This window comes from Protopterus annectens, chromosome 2.part2 (genome assembly GCF_019279795.1).
Source record: "Protopterus annectens isolate FY-2018-M chromosome 2.part2, PAN1.0, whole genome shotgun sequence".
NCBI classification, from domain to species: Eukaryota; Metazoa; Chordata; order Ceratodontiformes; family Protopteridae; genus Protopterus; species Protopterus annectens.
Window position 1 is genome coordinate 709221031 of NC_056730.1, and position 13755 is coordinate 709234785.

Genomic DNA, 13755 nt, shown 5'->3' on the forward strand with positions numbered 1-13755 from the left:
TTCTATCCTTCTCTCTAGCTCGCCTCTGGAATTCACTTCCACCTCTCATCCGTACCACTAGAAGCCTCTCTTCCTTCAAAACTTTACTTCACTCCCACCTAGCATCCCACTGGGAATGCACATGTTCCCATCCTACATAAAGTCCCCCCAACTTAAGCTATACTCCAAGAGCTATTACATCTATAAATGTCATTCTACTGCTCTTAACCCTGCTAAGCAACTGATGAAATTAACAAACTTTGTATATAACTTTGATTGTCTTTTTTAAAGATTTCTTTGTGTTTGCATTTTACGAATGCCATTTACCTGTATTGCTGTACTTTCTGTTATTATAACTTGCTTCTTTTAAGTAATTTGTATTTTTTTCTGGAGCTTTTCTCCCTATGACTCCATTGAAAACGGGCTCCTTGTGGCCCAGTGGACCATCCTGGCAAGCAAACTGCAAATAAATAAATAAAAATAAATAATACTCTGATCATTAATTTTTAATGCACTTTCTTTACACCCCACTCTCCACTTTCTGGACCTGTGCTGATATGCCATCAGAGCCTGGCAGTTTCCCAGAGGCTTGTTCCTTCATTATTTTAGTAACTTCCTCTTATGCAGTTTTAGCCTGTAAACTAGATACTTCATTGATTTACTTTCATTTGTGCGTATTGCACAAGGGTGAACACCAAGTGTCTGGGTGACAGTTTGCGAAGTGTGAAAATGCCGAACAGAAAAAGGTTTGAATGTGCAATGAGCGAATGCACATTGACATTCGCTCATTGCACATTTGTCATTCTGGGGCGGATTGCCCTATAGTGGGGATCGGGAACTGGTCCCTTTCCCCATGGTAATGCAATCTCGGAGTTGGAATATTAAAGTAGGGGGGTGGGGGGGCTTGCCCACCTTTAAACCTTATTACATTTTGTTTTTGACATTAATGTTCAAAAAGCAGCTAATCTGCTTTTCAATTTGCTGATTTTCAAACATTAGGAACTGTTGCTGTTTTCACTTTTGTGGCTACAAGTCGCTCATATGAGCATTCACACCACTGTGATTTGGCTTTGTAAAAGTAAACCTACTTCATCCAGTGTTAGTTTTGGCATCTCCATTATACATAAATAAACTTCTGTTTTGCTTCTTTCTTCTAGTCCGCCTTCCTTTTCTGAATGTAACTTTTGGTAAAATTCTTGAAAACCTCCAGCATCTCTCCTCCTCCTTTCTGCATTATCCCTGGTTCCTTATCTCTTATCTCACAGACTGTCTGCTCAACATTTAGTTATCTTAGCATAGCATAAATGACAACACTTTGAAAATACTAGGGGTATTTGCAGTGTAGAGGTCCCACACTGGAATTCTTTGAAAACATTTTATCTGTATACGTCTAGATTTCACATTTTACCTTTTGGAGTTATACATTTTCCTCCTCCTCCTCCAAATCGGGGGGGGGGGGTGTCTGTATTTTCATAATCTTTCATTCATTCTCAGATGGCTGCCTCTCCCCTTTCCTGAATTGTGTTTGTATAAATAATTACCATCTTTTTACATATTTATTTACAAATGTCTCAACTCTCCACTGAGATTATCTTTATTTAGTTTAGTTGCCATTGCAAACATTCTTTCACTCACTAAGTTTTTCTTTATTATTGATAGATAGCTATAGAGATATACATACATATATAGCTATAGAGATATACATGCTTATGTGTGTGTGTGTGTATATATATATATATATATATATATATATATATAAAAGAGAGAGAGCTATAGAGATATACGTGTGTGTGTGTGTGTGTGTGTGTGTGTGTGTGTGTGTGTGTGTGTATATATATATATATATATATATATATATATAATGTATGTGTGTGTGTGTGTGTGTGTATATTACATATATCATTTTTAATGCCTTTCTCCCCATTCAGGTCCTCCTATGTGCAACTTATTTGGAGAAGTGAACAAGAAGACCATCAGTCTCACTACAGTCTCCCTAACTCTAAACATATGCTCTTCTTAATTATATGTTTTGCCTGTTGTAGACCACCTGTTATATTTTGGTGAATAATATGTATACCGTTTCTGTGGCTGCCATTCTTCAGTTTGTGTCTAAATGTCCATAATTCCTAATGTAAAAATATTTTATCAAACATCTGTACTCCACTTAACCTATGTATCTTCAATCCACCCTTCACTTCTGATTTATCAAAGGTAAGGTTCTGGTCTCCCATTACATCTAAGATTCCTTCCTGAAAAGACTGGGGTCCAAATGAAGAGATGATAAATCAGCAAGCAAAGGAGAGTAGTATTGCTGGAAATTGAATTCATTCTCAAGTCTTAGTGAGTACCTTCACGAGGTGGACCCTGATATATAGACTGCATTTTATTTAACTTGTATCATGGACAGAAGTAGTTTAAAAAATAAAAAGATAGCTGGTTGCACAAGACCCAGGATAAAAAGTGCCCAGTCCTTGTAGGCACACTGGTGCCAGGACTGGAAAAATGACAGTGTAGAATCCTCAAGACATAGAAACATTTCCTACAATGGGGCTAGGCCATGCCCTGGGCCCCCCTGTTGTAGAACGAAGTAGCAGTCCACAAAAACTGATAGGCCAGAAAAGAGCCTTACAGATGATAGACTGGACTATTGAGGATAAGAAAGAAATTATGCAAGAAGCCCAGAATTTCCAGACAGAAGATAAATGAAAAGATTAAGAGAGAATTTAGTGGAAAGAAGAACACTTCCACAAGAAAAATGGTCAGAAGCTTCAAATGCAAATTTGTGTTCATTAATACAACAGATCCATGAAAAACACTATATAGACCAAGAAACCTTTGGCCGTTTGGAAAAAGAAGCAACTGAGGAAGTGTGAAAATATAAAGAACAAAATCTAGAGACTTTTAAAAGGTGTAAAAAAAAGAAATGTGGAAATTGGAAAGAAAGAGAGATCTGATATGGTACAATATTTATGCAAAGAAGAAAGACAAATTAAGGAACACAAAAAGGCAACCCCAAAGATATTCAAAGAGAAATACAGGCAAAGGCATCCAGATGTAGAAAATTTCACAATAAAAAAAATAAGACCACAAAGAGGGAATGTCGAGCAGAAAATTAGTCAAGTAGAAGGTAAAAAAAAATAGAAGCTGAAGTTATGAAATACTTGCGAAGAGAAGGATTTAGTGTACAAAGTCTAACACAGGTTATAGCACAGCATGATGGGACAATGAGGCCCCAACATAAGGAGAAACAGGAGGAGCAGGAGACATCTGAAGATGAAATGTGAATATGGGAAAGAAAAAGAGATTCAATATGGTGTAATATTTATGTAAAGGAAGCAAAACTAATCAATGTAAAAAGAGTAGCACCAAAGAGATTTGAAGAGAAATACAGGCCAAGGTATCTGGACATGGAAAGTTTTACAATATAAAAAAATAAGAAAACAGAGGAAAAGTAGAAAAGAGGATTTGTAATGGAGAAGTTAAAAAAATAGAAACCGAGCTTATGAATTACCTGAGAAGTGAAGGATTTAGTGTAGAAAATTTAACTCAGATGACATCACAGCAGGATAGAGCAAATGACATCCAAATTAAGGAGAAACCAGTGGAGCAGGAAGCATCTTATCAGTTGCCATATGAAGATACTTTGGAGTCTTCCATAGGAAAACAGCCCAAATGTTCACTTGAAGTTGAACAGCAAGAGAAGGAACAGGAAACGGTGACAACTCTGACGCATTCAGTGTTGTGGAGTGACAGGCCAGCGAGTTCTCATATGAAAGAGCAATGGATAACACTGGCTGAAACTGAAGTGAATATGGCAGAGGAAGATGCTCTGGAACTTTCAATGGAATGCCTGCAGGAAATGGAGAACAAAGAATGTGCCCTCAGTTTAGAAGAAAATTATCTAAGAGAAGAGTTGCTTGATTTAAAGATGGACAGACATGTCAAGATCAGTGAAAGAAATAGACTACAGAAGGTCAATAAAACCCCAAAAGTTAGAAGTTTGATAAAACAAATGAGCATATTAATTAGGACTGTCCAAAGAGATCATGCGATATAACATAAGTAAATAGGATATGTTACTGTGTAGCTAAATTGATAACAGATGAAGTCTTACCACAAGAATACAGGGTAGTAAGGGAAAGGAAGGGGAGAAATCAAATGCCATCCTAGAACTATCAAACAGAGAAAACTATAAAGCAATTAAGGCAAGAAGTGTCACTGTTAGACAAGTACAGAAGAGGGAACAGATCAACAAAAATACTCAAGATGTGATAAAAGCGACACTCAGTATATTATAACAGATCAAGAGCTGTCTTGCACTGTTGCAAATAAACTAGAAAAAAACAGCACAGGCAGAAAAAACTTAAAGATATATAGATAAATATAAAGAAAAAGTACAAAATAAGCAATTTATTAATGACCCAAAAAAGTTTTATAGAGAATTGGTAAACAAGGCAAAAGGAACTGAAACACCACCAAAAAAAGAAGAAATAGATACATTTTGAAGAAATATCTACGAAGATCCTGTGGGGGGGGGAAGATGCTAAATGGATAGAAGAGGTAAAGAAAGAATAAGATGTTCAAATGTACAGGGTATGCAATGGGATGAAGTAATGACCAGAGAGATTGAAACAAAGTTAAGAAAAGCTCCTAATTGGAAAATCCCAGGCCCATATGCAGTACCTAACTTCTGGCTATATTATTAACTTCTTTGCATAAAGATTTAGCCATGAGTAAGTACTATTTACATACATACCCCAAACAGACACCAGCCTGGTTAGCAAAAGGAAAAACAATGCTCCTACTTAAGAGTGAACCTGCAAGCTAACCTAAAACTTGCCTTCTGATGATGTATAAACTATACACTATAATTGATGCTGACAGAGTTTATAGTCATTTAGTAGAAAACTCAATCATGGCAAAAGAACAAGATAATTAAAAGAAAGTCATATGGAAGAAAGGACCATTTGTTGCTAAATAAAGTCATAATGAAGAACTGTAAAAGGGGGAAGGATCTAAGTATGGCATGGATAGACTACAAAAAAGTGTTTGGCAGTATCCAGCATTCATGCATAAAAGAGTGCTTAAAATATATAAGATACACCCTACTCTGATTAATTACATTATGGAGACCAGGAAACAGTGGCAAACCACTTTGCAGTTAAACAAGGTTAAAGGACAAATTATTATTTCAGGGATAAAAAATGTAAAGGGGGGTTTTCCAGGCTGACTGTCACCTCATCTCTTTTGTTTGCCTTTACCCCATTAAGCTGTCTACTTAACAGATTAGGTCATAACTACAATTTTTGGCTCCCAGAAAACAGCAGAGTATAAAGACTTCTCATCTTCTTTTTGTGGACGATTTAAAACTGTATAGCTCATCAGATGAGGAACTGAAGGCACAACTGCAAGTGGTCAAAAATTTTTCAGATGATATAAGAATGTCATTTGGTATTGATAAATGTGCAAAAGCAGCCTTTAAAACAGGAAAGCTGCAGCACCAAGAAAACATCAGTTTGGGACAGGAATATGATATAAAAGAACTTGAGCAAGAGGGAGTGTATGAATGTGTGAGAATTGAAGAATCAACAATAAAATGTGAGCAAATGAAAATAAAACTTAGGAATATTTCAGAAGACTTTAAATTAATACTGATAACAGCATTGACATCTTGGAACAAAGTCGAAGCTATAAACCAATTTGCTCTTCCTGTCCTAACGTATATTTGGAGCGATTGACTGGCTCCTAAAGGTGTTGGATAAGTTGGACCGGAAAAGAAGGATGCTTCTTGCTCATCAAATGATTTTAAAAAAATCAGTTCATACCAGTATTATATATTTCCCATTCTGAAGGAGGTATGGGCCTCCTCAAAATTGATTACATGTATAGATCTGCTGTTGTAGGACTGCATACATATTTGTTGACCTCACAAGACCCAAACCTAGTGAAAGTTTTAAAACATTAGGAGAATAAGTCTAAGATGACTTCCCTGCTTAATTTAGCATAAGTATAATGGCATCAAGCAGGAATGGAAATCAAACCAGAAGTAGATAAAACTCAGCAACCGAATAGGTGAAGGATCAGATGAGAATGCAAGAAATGTGGAAAATGCATAAAGTTGAAGTTGCAAGTATAGAAAACTATTGGAACAACCTCATGTTGATCAAGATCAAATGCAGGAATGGTTAAGGAGAGCTGAATTTAAACCAAAAGATGAAAGGTTAATATTGGCGGCCCAAGATAGTGAACTACGTACATGTTGGTTTACAAAGTCAATTGAACATGTGGGAGAAACAGACAAATGTATGTTTTGTAAAACAGAATGGGAAACAGTTGCACATCTTGTTGCTGGTTGTGATATACTAATAGCAGAAGGACTGTATACTGAAAGGCATAATAATGTGGCAAGATTGTTGCATTGGAGATTGTGCAAACATTATAATATTGAAGTAGCTGAAAAACAATGGAAACATGAGCCACAAAGCATTATAGAAAATGATGAAGTTTGTATCATATGGGATCACCCATTACCAGCAGTTCAAAAAATAGATGCAAGAAAGCCAGATATAGTAGTTTGTGAAAAGAACACAAAAGTAGCATTGATCATCGACTACAGTGTCTTAAGTACAGAGACACACAATGGCATAACATGCCAGGATTTGCAGGCAGAAACAACGGCAATGTGGAAGAAAGATACACAGACAGTTCCAGTAGTAGTAGCAGCAACGGGTCTTATAAAAAAGAATTTACAGTTGTACTTGGATGTGTTACTGATGCATGTAACTCCATACGAATTGCAGGAGTCCTTACTGGGCACATTGTGAGTACTGCGAAGAGCACTTTTGGCTAACATCAGAGACTGAAACAATACTAGTTTCATGAACTTTAATTATACTTTGACTTAGGAATGGGGTCCATTCTGGTCATGGTATTGGAAACCTAAAAGACTTGGAGAAGTTAAAAAAAATACATTTCTCATTAATTTTCTGACATAACTGAAAAAAGGACTGTAGTTTTGGTTGATATCTGTAAGGGCCTTAAGCTCATAACCCACTTTACATTTTTTAATACTACACTTAACTCATACATCCGAGTGGCACCTCCAGGTGCATCCACAGTTAACTCCTACTGACACCTGTAGGCATCAAATAGAGCTTGTTCATATTTGTTTCAGTAATTTCAAAACCATGCTATGTGCAAGGTTTTAAAATATTTCATCTTAAAGACTGGAAAACTCAAGTGCATTAATATTTGATCTCTATATAGTGCCGATAAATAGATATTAACTGCTGTTTTTTTATGATATTAATTTATATAGATATAATTTTCACATTTGTTTAAATATCTCAACAACCAAGTAACACAGAACACCTTGGCCTCATAGGAAAGCTGTCAGCTAGATGAATAAAATGCTGCTGAAACTATGTTTGTAATTTAAGTGGTTGCTGAGATATTGTAAGTTGTTTACAAAATATTACAAATATAATAGTTACTGTGTTTACTGTGACTTATAAAATAAGGTTTAAGATGTAGAACCTGAAGAATACTACCACTATAAAAATAGTTTGGGCTGAAGATTTGCTATTTACACTTCTTTCATAACCCCTGTGGTTCCAGAGATATGAACATTTGTTTGAAATCTGAAGACATAATTTGATTCTGTCGAAAGGCTTAGGCTCTGCCCATTGGAAGTTGCACTGCAAACTTCCTGAGCTCCATTGGAGTGAATGAGTTAAGTTCCTTGTTGGCATGTTTGTGTGGTCTTAAAGTTGGGAGGTGTGGATTTCTTACAAGTCTTCATTATTTTCTTTCTTTTATTACACAATTTGTTAATATGAGACTTCAGCTAAGGAGAATTATTCCAGAATGATACCATTATATTTAGGGCAAATGGTACTGAATTTATATGTAGCTGTTTAAGTGCTGGTAGAAGTTGGAGGCAAAAATGGCAGCGGTCTCAGATGGGTCCATTTCCAAAAAAGTACTTTTATAAACACTTTCAGACAATTATCATTTGTGACATAGGCAAATTACATTTATATAAAAGTAATCAAACCATATTAACAAGTTCACATTTCCAATACAATTCACATATATTGTTATATATCATATAATCTAAGCAACATTACATAAATTATTAATTTCCTGCCTTCTCGTAAATCTCATTCCTCCTCCGAAACATTTTCTGCATGGATTGTTCCCATAATTGCCATTTTTCCTATGTAATTTACTCATACACTTTTCTAAATAGTCCAATTCCTTTCTTTTATCTTGTTAAAATATTCATTACTTTTAAGTATAGTTGGATTACATTTTGATTTCCATTTTCTGGTAATTGCTTTTTTGGCAGCAGCCAAATTAAATTTAACAAGGTCTTACTATGTCACAACAATTCAGATTCTGTACCCCAGCTGAAAAAAATGTCCTTAGTTACATTCATTTGTTCGCCCAGTATTCCTGACAGAGTGCTCTGTAAGGAATTGTGAAAGTCTGCCAACTCATTACACTCTCAAAACACATCTTCCCAGTTACCTATTTCTTCTGCATCACAAATGCAACATTTTCCATATACCTGAGGAAAAATTCTTTGGAGTCTACACAGGGTATCAAAGCATCTGTGTAAACACTTCCAGGAAAAATCTTAAATCTTCTAGATTTTGTTACGTATTCGAGAGCTGTACATGTCCTCCCATTTTTTATTTGTGAATTTCATATCTAATCTCTCTTCCTAATCATTTCTGACCTCTTGTGGTTGATTCCTCTAGTTATTGTGCAATATTTTATGTACCCTACTAATTATCCCCTTTTTAACTACAGCTTCTGTTCTAGATACAGTTAAAAACTCAGCCAGTGCAGGTCCAGGTCTTTCATTTACGAGTCCCATATCCCCCCTTGTCTATACTCTGACATCAGTCCCTGATGGGGAAGGCAATTATTAGCATGCAAGCCAAATGTCTTCTTGGCTCTTCCCATTCTGTTATCTTTCCTTTTCTAATTATTTGTTCCCAGTATATTGGTTCCTTGCCATCTTCCTCCATTAAAGTCCAACCCACCCTTGTCTATTTTCTGTACACTTAATAGCAGTCATGCATATCTGTAGAATCTCCTTTCTCCAGTCCCGTATTGGCTTAGTTCTTAGTATACTTTCTTCTTCTTTATGAATATAATATTCTGTGTGACTGTCATTATTCCCCTTAAGGATCTATGTCCAAAATCCCATTCTTTCCTTTCTTGAATTACCTCCTTGCTTCATCATCATCCCTTCCCACTTTGAATTACAGCTTTCTGCTTGTGCTATATTTAGGAGCCTTAACTGTGTAGCTGTGAAATATCCCATTCAAATCAGGTAATCCCAAATCATCTTGTTCTATTGCAAGGATCAACTTATCCAACTTAACTCTTACCCTCTTTCCCTCCAAGAAAACATCCTTCAACTCTTTATTAATTGCTATCCACAACATCTCTGGCTGTTAAAAATATGCTTGACCTGTGTATAAAACTAAAGGGACTAAAAATATTTTCTCTGATTTTTTTCTTGCATCCATATCTATAAAACAGAGCTTCCAATTTCTCAGTTTTTTCATCATCTTTTGCTTTTCATCTCACATCTCCTTAGCTGTCTTAACAGGATCTTTTTTTAACCCATACTCCTAAGTACTTCATTTTATCATATCCCCATAAATATGGGTATTGCTGAACCAATCCTTGTGGGGGTACATAGTTTACCACTATTGCCTTTGTTTTTATATTTGTTTTGTATCCTGAAAAGACTTGAAATTGTATCAAGAATGTTCCGCATCACTGCAATATCCTTTTCTGGCTTTATTGGGTACAGTGTAATGTCATCTGCAAATAAAGCCAACTTTTCTTAATTACCATACCAGTTATATCCTTGAATTTCTGAGTCCATTATTTTATTTGCCAGTAGTTCTAAATGTAATGCAATTACCAAAGGAGAAAGGGGGCACTCCTGTCTGGTGGTTCTGCTCAAACAGAACTTAGAGAGAACTCACCCACTTTAATTTTCACCTCCAATCCCCTCATATATTCTCCTAATTAACCTTATTATTGTGTCAGGAATGCAGTGTTTCCATTGCCTACTCATAAAATCCCAACTTACTCTGTTGTATGCTTTTTCTGCATCAAGACCTACCTACCAACAACAGTGGTACTTTCTTACATTCTGCTTCCCTTTGGATTATCATTGTTCTGTTAATGTCAGATGTATGCCTTCCCACCACAAAACCACATTGATCTACATCGGTCAATTTTGGCATCACCTTTGCCATTCTTTTAGCCATTATAGACATTAACGCTTTATACTTATGGTTTAAAATTGGAATGGGCCTACATGAAACTGGATCTGATGGGTCTTTACCATCTTTATGTATGATAGCCACCACACATTTCTTCCAGGATGTTAGTGCTTCTTTTACTTTTATAATACTGTTAAACAAAACCTTCCAGATATTTTATCACTTTCTTCTATCCTAGCTTCCAAACTTCCACAGTAATACCATCTGTTCCTGGAGACTTTCCTGTAGATTGGTTATACAGCACCATTTTTATCTCATTTCCTTCTGTCCTAACTGTTAGTGAGTCTCATCTACCTGTAACATTGGCATATTTAATTCTTCCATAAACATTTCCATTTGTACTTTTTCTTGATTTCCAGGTTTCTCTGCTTTATATAGATTTTCATAAAATATCTGAAAAAATTCTAATACCTCTACAGGATCTCTGGTTATTTTCCTTGTTATAGACACTGTAAGATTGGCAAAACCCTTTCTACTTTCTTTTACCTGAACTGTTGTATTAAAAGCTTTTGTGCTGTGGAGTTTATCAAAAATCAATTGCTTAACAGCAATCTTTCTAAACTTATGCATATTATTGAGGTTGTCCTTTATTTTCTCTTATAACTCTGCAGCTGCACCTCTTCTTGTATGAGATCCCCCCTAGTCTGCAATACTTTTGTCAGTCCATCTAAATAAGTCTTGTTGCTTCTTAACCATTTCTCTTTTTCTTTTACTTCTACATTGTTTTTAAACTCCACTTTCATCTTATCCCACTCCCTAGCTATATTTTCTGTAAAAAATTCTGTCTTCCCTAATAACTTCTAAATAATTTCCACTACCCATTCCTTAAATTCTTCTCTGTTTGACAGATAGGTGGGGAAGAGCCAGTGTCTCATTTTTATTTTATTACCCTACATTTTTATTGTAGTTATTATGGATGCCTGATCTGAAATAGTTATTGGATATGCATGAAATCTTTCAATTAAATGCACATTCCTTTGAAATATAATTTCTGTCTCGCCTAGCCCAGTTTTTGTAGCTTGGGGAAGAATATATAAATTCTCTCTGAGCTTCTACAACTGAATTCACATCTTCTACACCAAACATTTTCAACAATTTCTTAAAAATCTACCCTGTTTTGTTATACTTTTTCTTCTAGTACCCCTCCTCGATAAATCCTCACTATTGCAAATCAAATTCCAGTCCCCATGTATAAGTAATATTCCCTGCTGAAAGCTGTTTATTTCTCCCAGAATTTTCTTAAGCTCAGTTGTATTAGTTTTAGATGGAATATAAATACATGCCAGCTTAATCCTCCTCCCCTGCCAGTAGACCCTTAGTACTACAAATCTACCATTATTATCTTTTTTCCCCTCTTCTCTCAGCATTGGAGCTCCTGTAGCAGTTAATGTAAGTGCTCCCCTTTTCCTCTGTCCCAGATATTCTGCTGAGTAACCATCCTGAAATCCTTTCTTTATCCGATTCACATGCTTGGTTTTTCCAAATGTGTTTTCCGTAACATAGCTATTTGCACTTTGCATTTCTTAATATAGTTCACTACTGTTTCTTTGTTTGTATATACCTGTGAGACCATGCACATTAAATGATAATATGGAAAGTGTTGCCATTATGATAAGAAGTTATTATTCCCACTTGTTATGTAGAACATTTTTAAATGTCTAGTTTCAACTTTTGTGTTACATACATACACTAATGTTTGGCAGGTTTATCTTTTATACATTTGATTCTTATCATACCCATTTAAGCCTTTGTCACACCCTACAAGACATTTTGTTTTAATGAAAACCCTAAACAGAAATTAAAAAGCACACTCCCAGAACCTATTAACTTGATACGAACACACAAAACTGTGTACATTATCAAATAATTAAGTTTAACCCTCCTTATAGGACAATTATCTCAGATTGACAGCTACATTCACAGGCTTTAATCAACCTACAATTAAGGTTATCCATGCTAAGATGCATGATACAGCCTGTATTTCTTCTTCCAGTAAGTGCTGTCTGTTTGTGTCTTATCTTTATTCCTCTCCCAGATGTAGAAAACAGCTTGAATGCTTTCAGAAAACATTGTCTTTTAGTAATTGAAAGAAAGTGTTCTATTTTATTTCCCATATCAGCCTGTGTCTATAGAAACATGAGAACCAGATACACAGTTACCTTCAGCTACAAGATTCTCATGTTGCACTTTGAACATTTCTTTGCTAAAGGAAAACTTTTCATTACATTCAGTGTTCTTTTATTTATTTGCTTCCACTTAAAACTTGTTGTTAGATCAAGCCAAGGGCCTTAATCTAGTCATTCTCCTATGCACAATTAAGAAAAAGCATATCAGTTTTACTTGTATCATGCTAATGTTCATCGTGCATACAGCTGCAGTAATCACAGATGGGTTTTCAGCCGTCAGGCGGTCCCTCGGTCGGCCGAATTCCAAAGTCTTGGTCCGGCGTCGGTTGTCGTCGCTTACTCTTCTGACGGCAGGAAGACCAGAGTATAAAAGACACAGCCGACGCCATGTTCTTCAGTCATTTTTGCCGCGCGGTGCCTGAAGCAGAAGCAGTTCGCAAGTGCCGGTCGGCCAGCTCCTGAATTACGAAAATAATTGGAACCAAAGTCTTCATTAAAGCTAAGTACCCCGTTGGGGAACCTTTTCTTGCCTCAGACCGATGTCAGAAAAAGTTAATAATTGTATTTCTTGTGGGAAGCAAATACCGCATAAGGATTTCCATTCCCTTTGCATACCTTGTTTGGGCCCAGACCACGACGTCTCGGGCTGTCGCTTTTGTGCTACCTTCAATAAACGCACTAACAAGCGTCGGGCGGAGTTCGCCCAACACTACTTTGGCAAAGCTTTTGACTATAAAATGTCTTCGGACACTCCGACTACCGTTTTGCCCAAAAAACGCAAGGAAAAGGACCGACACGCGAGGCCCTCGGTCCCTGCCGACACCACGCCAAAACAGGCTACACGTGGTCCGGTACTCAGCGAGACGCCTTCGCAGTCCCTGACTACCGACGACACTCCTTTGGCGGTGTCCTCTGTACCCGAGACCGCTGGGTCCTCGGCCCTTTCCCAGACTACAACCGAAGCCCCTGCTATTGTCGAGCCTACTAATGTGGACAGGTCCACTTCCACCCATGGTGTATTTAGGCCTTCATCTGCTTTGTCTATTAAGGCCTTTACTAAATCCAAAGCAGTCAGGCATCCCACAAGGCCTGTTCCACAGGGCCCTTCTCCTGGACACATACCTAAGAAACAGATGCTCAAAATGGCTGAGGATCTAATTACTCTTATCAGAGGTTCTCAGCCCCCTCCTGACAAGAGACCCAGAGTGGAGGAAGAATGTCACTCTTCTGATCAGGGATCCATTTTATCAGAACATTCTGATGCAGAGGAACAATCTTACTCCCCTTTTGAGGATTTGGATGCAGAACAGTCCATCCTTTCTGTATCCCCTCCT

At 36.7% G+C, this 13755-nt stretch overlaps 1 protein-coding gene across 2 annotated transcripts in view; it reads left to right on the forward strand.

Moving 5' to 3' along the window:
* Window positions 1–13755, forward strand: part of LOC122795778 (transmembrane protein 14A-like) — a 399694-nt gene that overhangs the window by 71015 nt on the left and 314924 nt on the right. The gene's annotated exons all lie outside the window — the stretch shown is intronic.